At 36.2% G+C, this 9,932-nt stretch overlaps 2 protein-coding genes across 7 annotated transcripts in view; one reads left to right on the forward strand and one right to left on the reverse strand.

The window, feature by feature from the left end:
• Positions 1-9,932, reverse strand: part of SYNPO2 (synaptopodin 2) — a 98,902-nt gene that overhangs the window by 88,120 nt on the left and 850 nt on the right. The window lies entirely within an intron of this gene.
• Positions 1-9,932, forward strand: part of SEC24D (SEC24 homolog D, COPII coat complex component) — a 143,022-nt gene that overhangs the window by 59,905 nt on the left and 73,185 nt on the right. For 4 of the 6 annotated variants that reach the window (XM_075037414.1, XM_075037403.1, XM_075037408.1 and 1 more), the window contains one exon: positions 8,555-8,697. The exons of the other annotated variants lie outside the window; for them this stretch is intronic. The gene's annotated coding sequence lies outside the window, so the exon portion shown is untranslated. The remainder of the gene's footprint in view (positions 1-8,554; positions 8,698-9,932) is intronic. 6 annotated transcript variants of the gene reach the window in all.

Genomic DNA, 9,932 nt, shown 5'->3' on the forward strand with positions numbered 1-9,932 from the left:
TATCTTCCCCTAGATACTCCTAAACATGCACAACATAATCTAAAGACTAACTTTGGCTGACAGTATGGATACCATGAGAAAACACTTTAAAACTAACATTTTTTTTCATAAACCAATTATGTAATTTTTTAATGTATTATTGTAACAAAACCCTCCAAGTTTGAGTGGCTCATTTTATATTGATCTTCATAACATACTTATTCCACTGACTGAGAATTTAGGTGAAACCATTCTGATTTCCTAGGTCTCAAGGTTTTTGGAAAGCCAACAGTTTTGAAACTTTGAGCTTTTTTCAGTGAAGGATGTCAAACAGCTGCTCCTCTGTAAGGATCTTAGGCATTAAATAGTATTGTATGTTAGAATTTGCTTAAAACATCCATGCTTAATGATAGTTTTTTCTATTTTGAAGAATTTTATAAGCAGGTCTTACACTATCCATTCTGCAAGTATTATTGCAGTGTGCAGGAAGATCATTATGAATATATGATAATATATATAAGCTATTTATCCCTTTCAGATTATTTCCATATGCATCCTCTGTAATTAAATCAGTGGCTTCTGGCAGCTAGCATTTGAAGTGATCTCTGCAAAATAGGAAAATGTAATTTGTGGAACAAAATGCTGATCAGTCTCTTCCAGCCACATCTGTTAAGCTCTAGTATTTCAGAGATTTCTGCGATGAGAGAGTTTGCAAAGCAGGAAGTTTCCTCTATTTCTTTCAGTGCAAAGGAAGTTCACCGGAAGTGGTGGGCACTATTCTAACCAAGTAACAAGGTTTGAAGTCTGAGGCGTTGTTTGCCCACAATTTTCAGTGTGTTCATGGAAAGTGATGCTTAAGTAAGTAGCTGTACTTGTGTATTTAAATAAAAGTACTACAGAGAGAATGATAAGAGAAAGCAGAGCAAGAACTTCTGGAAGAGAAGACAAGGATCTAGAGAGATAAACAGAGAGATGATCTCTTCAGGAGCACCAGTGGTGGTGGTGGTTGAGTAAAGCTAATAAATCTCATTACATGATTCCCCTTGATTGCAGTACATCTTGGAAACACCTGATATTATACAGGTATAGACAACCATTAAAGTTATTGTTGCACAGTTCTCCATGTAGATGCTTTTCTTCTGGAAGAAAAGCAGTTTTTTGCAGGGCCCTTAGAGCCTTTCCAAAGTGATTTCAGTTAAACTGTTGAAAATGCATCTACAACAAGATGGGTGTGCCAACACAAGGAGTTACTGTCTGACTTGTCCAGCCACAGCTGTGCCTGCTGAAAAGGTTACTACCCACAGCTGCTTGGCACTCCTCTCTCTTTCCTCCTCCCTATCCTAACCTGGAGGTTTCTACACTTCAAATCTTACAGATGAGCTGCTCATATGATTGTTCCCTGAGCTCTCAGGCAAAATTAGGTGAGTTAGCAAAGCCCTGGTATCTAAATTGTTTAAGAAATACCTGCTCATTTCAACCAACACAAGCCTGTCTTCAGAGTTGAAGAAAGCAAGAGGGCAGTTACAGGTAGTCCCTTAAACCAGTAAATGTTTGCACCTGAGAGATTGTCCACAGTCTAAATCTTCTCCTTAGCTTACACTGATACATTATCAGTCCTTTCATAAATGGCCTCTAGTTTCTAGTAATGCCAGACTAGCACCTATTATTAGCAGTCATTTCACTGTCCTATAAATATGCAAACTGAAATGTCTTCAACTCAAGTGAGTATCTTTGTCCTTACAAAGACTTCCAAGACTGCTTGGAAATGAAATGTACAATTACCAAGTAACTTGGAAAAAGTTACATTATTTAACAGTGGTATCAAAATACCCCGAAGTCTAAGGTGTTTTTGTTCGTTTGAAGGGAATGACTTCTGCTAGACACAGAAAATTGTAGTAAGTATATCCCTAGCAAAAACTGCTACACCCTTCCCAATGAGGATTTTTATTCATGCTATCTGCTTCTAATTAAATAACTGCACTATATTATACATACCAAGGCCCAATCCTTTGCCCTTTGAAGTCAATGGCAAAGCTCCCATTGAGTTCATGGGAAAAAATGTAACTCCTTTAAGGCTGCCTTTACAGCAATTTCAACTGTTAGGTTTTTAAAATAAAGATTCAGCTTTCCCACCTTTGCCTGCAGACAACAAGCAGTACCTGATACTCCTTGTATTAGGCAGAGACTACTAGGAAGGGAAATTTGGTCTTATTGAATTATGTTCCCCTGTTTTTCCGTTTGTTTTTCTTTCTGTTACTGTAAAGTGCCACAGTGGACACATGATTGTCTTGCATTACCTTTATTTTAGAAACTTTCTTGAAATTCAATATTGTAGCAATTTATACCATACGTGGCATGTTTATGCTATAGAGAATGTATAAAATGAAACCAGCAGTATAGAAAACCATAGCTTATCTACTTTCTTCATATTTTTGACCCATCACCAGTTCCTCTGCTAATGAATTGTAATATAAAACATGCTTACAAAAAACAAAGCATCCAGCTTCCTAAATGGGACCATATTTCTAAAACATACTTACAAAAAGGCAAGTTTATAAAATAATGATTCTATAGCTACACAGTCCAGGATGACATAACTCTTTTGAAGCAAAAGGTTACCTGTGAGTTTGATGGCCCATCCCAGATATAGGAAAGAGATGTCAAACAAAGAAGGGAACTTAAAGGATTCAAAATACATTTCTGTGGAAGTAGAAAGAAGACTTGTAGACAGTGTTTCCCTGCTAAACAAGAAAAGAAGACTCCGTGCTGTGCCCAGGACTGCAGCACATGATAGCGGGCTCAAGGTATGAGCCTATTGGCTCTGGCCAGCTTAGAGCTAGATTTTCATTATAATTTACCTTCCACATAAGCAACAAATAAAGCAGCCACTTCTTCACTGCTCTTAGCACCCCACTGAGAGCAAGGTGGTGAGGTGTTTTGAAGTTTTTTTGGCTTTCATGCTCAACATTATGTTGTATTGGCAGGTAACCAAAAAATAGCACTTTGATTTTGGTGCATGCTGAAGTGTTTCAGTCTAAATGTGCATTAGTCTCATCCTAACATCCATGCTGACTATGGACTACAGAGTCTAATGAAATGGGACAGATGGGAAAAGTTACAGAAAAGGAAAAAGAAATCCACTGTGTAACTTGTGTACATTAGGTCTGAAATTTAAAACCTTCAAGCTGATATCCAGGGGGTTTTTTTACTGCCAGTTTTGTTCCAGCCAATGAACAGTGCTCGTAAGTACTGGTTGCAGTCTAAATGTTATCATTTTTGTCTGCAGTTAATTCAATGCACAGAATCGTTCCTCTTAAAGTTGAAGCTATCTCTGCAAATCAGTCTTATTTTATAGAGTGCTAAGCATTTAACCCATGAGATATGGTCTCTTAAAGTAATTTCTGCTGTAAATATTTCTGCTGTAAATATGAAGAACACAGAGTTCTGTATTTGGAAGAAAGCCCTTCCATGATATGCATAAATGGCTAGCTGTATCCTCTCAAACAATTTGACACAATCCTAATGGGCTTTGTAAACAACATTTCCTGTTGTGATATTTTAATGTGAACTTGGCCAAAAGTCTTACTATTACATTTACAATAAGAATGCAATCGCAGAAAATGCAGAACAATGAAATATAATAATATCATGCAGTGTATTTTAAATGTTTCCAGTAAAGAAGCTAAAAAATGAAGCAAAGCTCTACACAAAGCAGCTAATCTAATTTAGTAGGAATACACTGTTTGGTTTTTTTTCAGTTAGTTTAGTTTAAATCAGTGTGAATTATATTGTTCATTCTATTCCATTGAAAACTCTCCTAGCATGAGAGTTGGAAAAGTATCTGTTGGAAACAAGCACAAGTGAATACTACCATGTATCCAAAGCGTGCTTGTATTTGCCTAAATACTGCAGAAAGCATGCCAAAACCAGCTTGGTATGTAGTCCTGTATATCCAAAACAGGGTATACAATCATGTGCTGGTTCAGCCTGCAGTTTTTAAACAACTAGATGGGACTTTAGTACTAAACATTTCCACTGGCACAATAGCTGGAATGCAAAAGTTTGAAACTAGAAAACACAGACTCCTAACCTTTGGAGGTACTTATAAACCTTTTCTGGTAAAGGTGTATGAATTTTTTTTCCTCATTATTTTTCTAACTAGCAATGGCATATTTTTGGGAACCGAGTTATTTATCAGTGGTATATTTTCGTTAGATTTTGGGAACTTTAATTTGTTCCTTTGTTTTGCAAAAGAAATTAACCTAACCTCTGTAAAGCCCATCTTCTTCCCAGTTTGTCAATGGAAGTTTTGTCATTTACTTAAATAGAAGCCGAACTATGTCATCTAAACATGTGCAAAAATGTATTGGTTATTAAATTGGGTCAAGGCTCATAACACAGTCAAAACCCTGTCCAGAAAAGATAGATAAAACCACAATTTTCCACATAACTCCTTATGTGAAAGAATATGTAAATATGCCTTACAGGGTTTTCTGAATATCAGCAAATACTGGCTGTGTCAGATAGTCTGAAGAGTGAATTTGAGAATAAGAGTTTGTCCAGACTGCAAAAACAAACTATGTTTGGAAATTTATTAGCTAGTAAATTTAAACAAACAGTTTTAAATACAGTCCAAGTAAGGCAAGTTGTGTTTAAAATCACGTAGGTTAACTCTAAATTCCCCTCCTTTGCTGCCAAAGTTCAACTAGCATGTTTTAAACATGGCCTGCTCCGTCTACTGCTAATGCATAAAGTTGTATTCAAATTCTGATTAAAATGTCAATTGATACAAATAAAGAAATATCAGCAGGGTCACGTTAGCTCAGTACTGAGCCTTCACATAGCATGCTGAGCATCTTCCTTTCAACACAGTAGCGTACAGTAAGATCCTAAGTCAAGTAGACTATGCATTAACAAATATATTTTCAGAAGCAGACTGCACCAAAGCACCAACTCCAACTCCAAGATGACTTTTAGTGTCATCTGGAGATGATCAGAAACACGGACAGTCTCTTATCTTCATCTTACTAGGACGGTGCTCCTAGGCCATCAGTGCAGAGGCAAGCAGGGGAGCAAAAAAACCACTGCTTCAGCAACTGATGGCTTATGCTCATCTGTGTGACTTAGCACTGAAATGAGCCAGGAGCACAGGTATAACACAACTATATGTATCATGTCTCAACTAGAATGTAGCGACCAGAATCTTGGCTTTTACTAACCTAGTTTTTCTGCCTGGAAGCATGAGCATTTGCCAATGGTGACAATGTAAGAGAGTGACAGGAACTTGAAAAAGTTTCCTTAAACCCAGCAGCTTTGATGTACTTTGTGGAGGGACCAACTGTGTGCTAGCATACCTCTCCTATATGTGACAGTGACATGCTTTGCCTCACCTCAGGATCAAAAGCATAACTGTGCTAACACGTCTTATCCTTTATTTTTTTTCTACTAGACTAAGTGTAAAGGTCAACTTGATGAAAGCCACTTGGGGTTGTTCTGCATGTGTCAAGTATTTTGGATAAATGCAGAAAGTCAAACTACCACAACAAAGCCCACTTCCATATACATCCAGCATTAAGTAATCATATTCAGACATCAGCTTTTCACACTGTTGGTTCAGGTTATTCCCAAGTCTTTGAGTTCCACTTTCAGTTTCAGGTTCCAGTGAATCCAAAATGATGAAACTGAGACTTGAATTGAAATCTGAGCATTTTGATGGACAAATGCACACGTCTAAAATGACCAGGCAGCCAGTGGTCACATGTCATTACTGAGCCAAAGGTGAAACTATTTGTGCAGCAGCAGCAGAAGTCTATTTCAGAAATTGGCAAAATAGTCACCAACTGTCTAAGTTTTTTCGTGAAGCCTAGTTGAGGCCATTGGATTTGAACCCTGAATTATCAAAGTATTTCATAGGATTAATTAAGACTATAGTTAACATTTACAAGACAGTGGAAAATTGCATGATATTTGGCATGTTTGGACATAAAAAAATGTCTGTAGTAGAGCAAAAATTTTCCAGGTGCAAAATCACATTGGTAAGAGTTTCAAAATATCCATTAAGTTCTTTCAAATAACCTGACATTTTAGAAGATAGGAATCATAATTGTAGTTATGCAGTGGCAAACTGGCATGGTAGAAATTAAAGGAAGGGAAATGTTACTATTTTATTTTTCTAAAAATTTAGTTGAAAAAAGTTGCTGAAAAAGTACATAAAATCTGTCAGCACTTTAAAAAAAAATCGCTGTGTGTTTCTCCATATGCAATTATATATTGTTCTGCTGCTGGTGAATCAGGGACAGATCAGGATGAAAGCTCTCTCAGATATAAAATGGACAACATGATCCCCTTTGAACACATCTTTCTTGCTGAGTTGTATGTATGTAGAAATATCTCTGTATATACTACATATAGACCAGACTACTTCTGGAACTGACGTGATCTGAATTCAGTAACAAGTGAGGCACCTTGTCTCAATAACATTAGTTTCCCCACTGTTTCAAATGTGCAAACCTACAACACGATTGATTGTATAGGTTTTTAAGCATCTGTTCATTTTCACTTTTAGGATATTGATAGGAAAAAGAGGACTGAATTTCCTTTGAAGTGCTCAGAGGTCTGAGTCATGGAACTTAACGCCTTTGAATGCTAGAACTATTGGGTTAAGTTCCCAAACTTAAATTAGCAAGACTTTGACAGATACAAACAATGAGTTCATCAAATTGCTGTTTGATGTAGGTAACAAGTATGCTGAGAATAATGTACTTCTATTGCAACCAGATAATTTAATGGAGTTACATCATAGTTGAATTATAAATCTAAATCATCTATAGGACAACTCCCTTAAATTACCTGTTGCAGAAAAGATGCTTCTTAAAGGATGTAGCTTCCTTATATATAACATAGCTGGTATTGTTAACTATTAGTAGAAAAACTCCCAGGACTTTCTTTCAAATGCTAGTCCAGAAAATAATCCATTATTTTGTACATAGAGTTTTTATATATTTTAAATTAAAAACTGAAAAGAAATTTACAAGAAAAAACTATGATATTCATAAAGAAAGGATTCTTTCATATATCTCATAGTGGAAACAGAAAGGAGATCACGTGACACTTTGCTCTTATATATCTTGAATTCTTAGCCATCTAGGGTCACTGTTGTACTGAGATTTCCCAACTTTGGGAAAGCTATCCTACAGTGCAATACTGACATGGTTTAGTCTTGGTGCTCACACAGCACAACTGATACAACCACTGTTTTCCTTAGCTTTATACTCCCAATTATGTTTTTTTTTTAATAACATTCATTTATTAGTTATCATTCTTAGCACAATATGTCTTTTGACACAATATTTAAAACAGATCTTTTTTAAAGTCATTATGGTATATGTGGACAGTATATAGAATATGCAAATTCTTTTTAAGTGAAAATAAATTTTTATGAAGTAATTACAACATTAGTGGACATAATAAAGTAAGTTGATGTACAGAGCCAGGGTTGGGAGGAAGAGGGGTGTTAAACAGTTTGTATGCCTCTACAGAAAATGAGTCAAATGTTTTCAAAATTTACATTTTTAATAAGAGTCAAAAATGGACAAACAAACTGATACTTTGTGATACTTAAAAAAATCGATTTGTTGCAATCTCACATCTAACAAATTACTGAAATGTCTTGAATCTAATTTAATGGTTGTAAAATTATTTGCTGATGAAAATTTCCTATTTTATCTGCTGGTTAGAAAAAATACTGAGATATTTCTTGGGAAGGCAAAACATTTGTCTCTATCTCTGTGTTAACACTTTGCACGATAATGGAAGACAATACTACAGGCAAAACTCATTGATTTTAGTGGGAATGCTACTTACATATATGCTTTAAGAATTAGGCAACAAACAATGGGGAGGGTTAATATTTTTAAATAAATGTAATAATATTTTAAAAGGTGTAAAACACACTGGTAAAAGTTGCTTCTGGCAGTAAACTGCAGCGACTTATTTCATTAGCTTTAAAAACAGTGTGTTTCCTTTATCAAAAGGGTAGATAAGTGTGAATTTGGGCTTTTTGTATCCTGCCACATTTTCGTGGATTATCTCATTTCCCTCCGCTTCACATCCCTCTCTCCATTAGATCTGTATCACAACCACTGCTCTGCTCACGACTGGGACCTGAGTGTGCTTCCCTCTGCAGCAGTCCAGGGGTATACTGTGCTCAGGTTGTGTCGGCAACCAGGCGAGCAACCCCTCTGCAGCTTTCCCAGCTCCTGCTAGCTGAGACATCAAAACCAGAAATACACAGTTCTGACAAAATCTCGGTTGGTGTAAATTGGCAATGACCCACTGGTTCCATGGAGCTACATTAGTGTGTACCAGTAGAGAAGCTGAACCTTGAATTGAAAAAAAACCAACCAAAGAAACCCGAAACAATTTTTCATTGTGTTTAAGAAACACAGCCTTTGATTTTGGAGCCAGTAGGAAAATTACTATGCAGTGGTTGGGTAATTCTTTATTTTTTCACGAGTTACTAGATTCACTTTTCACAAATAACAGAATAAAAGCTGAAAACATTGCCTCTCCCCAGAAAAGGTCACACACAGTGTAGCTGCAGACCCCCCACCTCGCTGTGCCTCAACCTGCCGCTGGTGCCTGACCTGGAGACCCACGTCTGTGCGCCTCGCAGAGAGCCCAGCCTCTCCAGGGAGGACGGCGAAGCCTGCTGACAGAGTGAGTCCCAAAGAAAGCTGTGGCCTGTCAACTCTAAGTTTCAGGTTTTCAGCCAGATAGTAGTGTCAGTTTTCAAATCTCGCTGATCCTGACCAACTCTTAAGCATGGAGAAATGAATGATCTGGAACTCATAAAGCACCCAATCCACCATGCTTGCAACACTTATATATGCTGATACGCATGTACTCTTACAAAAGTGTTCTGAAGTATTGTATTACGTGGCCTTTTGATGGGGTTCAATTGCAAGAAAACAAACTCATGCTGCTTTGATTTTTTTTTTCCTAAAAATACATTTTTTTTTCCTAAATTTATATATGTTTTACTGGTGGATTTTCCAATTAGAAGTAAGGCACAATTGTTACCATGTGTTCTCAAGTCCCAAATTTTAGTGGTAAAACAGAACTCAGACTTAAGTGCCATAGTCTAGGATGTGAATATGAAAAAAAATTGTATAGCCCATTTTTATCAGAAAAACTAAACCTTAATCAGAATCTCGTGTTCAAACTACTGTGCTTTTTTTTTTTTACTTTTGGTTTTATGTAATCAAGGCCACTTGCCTTTTACTGTTACTTAGAATTTTTTAAGTTCTAGCTACAAGCTTTCACTAGATGGCAGGATTCCACTGTCATCTATTATCAGTGGCTTTACTTGTAAAGCAACAGTTGCCCATCAGTAGGAAAAAAATTTAAACATGTTCAAGTTTTGCAAAATATAAGAACAAACAAAACACTTAACAGTAATGAGAAAAATGATACATACACTCAATAAATCATAGCTCTATTACTGAATATGATTAATATTATGGACTGGAAATCATTGAAAATAATAATGAAAGACGTTCTTTTCTTGACAGAGGAACTACAAGGACCTTCTTTTAGGAAATGAGGTAGATTAACTGATCCAGTGAATTAAATTTAAGTAATTAATAAATATATTGACAGTTTAGGAAAGTTAGAGCTTAAATAGCTAAACTACTGATCTAAAATACTGTATCAAAGTACAAAAACCTTAACACTCAATGTACTGGATTATCAAGATACTAAAAGGTGATAAGATACATTTAAATCTCTCTCCCTCAGCTTAACAAGGCAGAATTCATTGTATGATGATCAGTCCCAGTATCATTTCAATCAGTGGTATTTTGCTGACCTCGGAGCTCTGGACAAAATTTGTCCCTCTTGTCTAGAACAGAATGCAGCTCCATAAGTTACATAAGCCTTAATAACCATCAAAT

The sequence above is a fragment of the Buteo buteo genome, chromosome 1, assembly GCF_964188355.1.
Source record: "Buteo buteo chromosome 1, bButBut1.hap1.1, whole genome shotgun sequence".
Classification (NCBI taxonomy): Eukaryota; Metazoa; Chordata; class Aves; order Accipitriformes; family Accipitridae; genus Buteo; species Buteo buteo.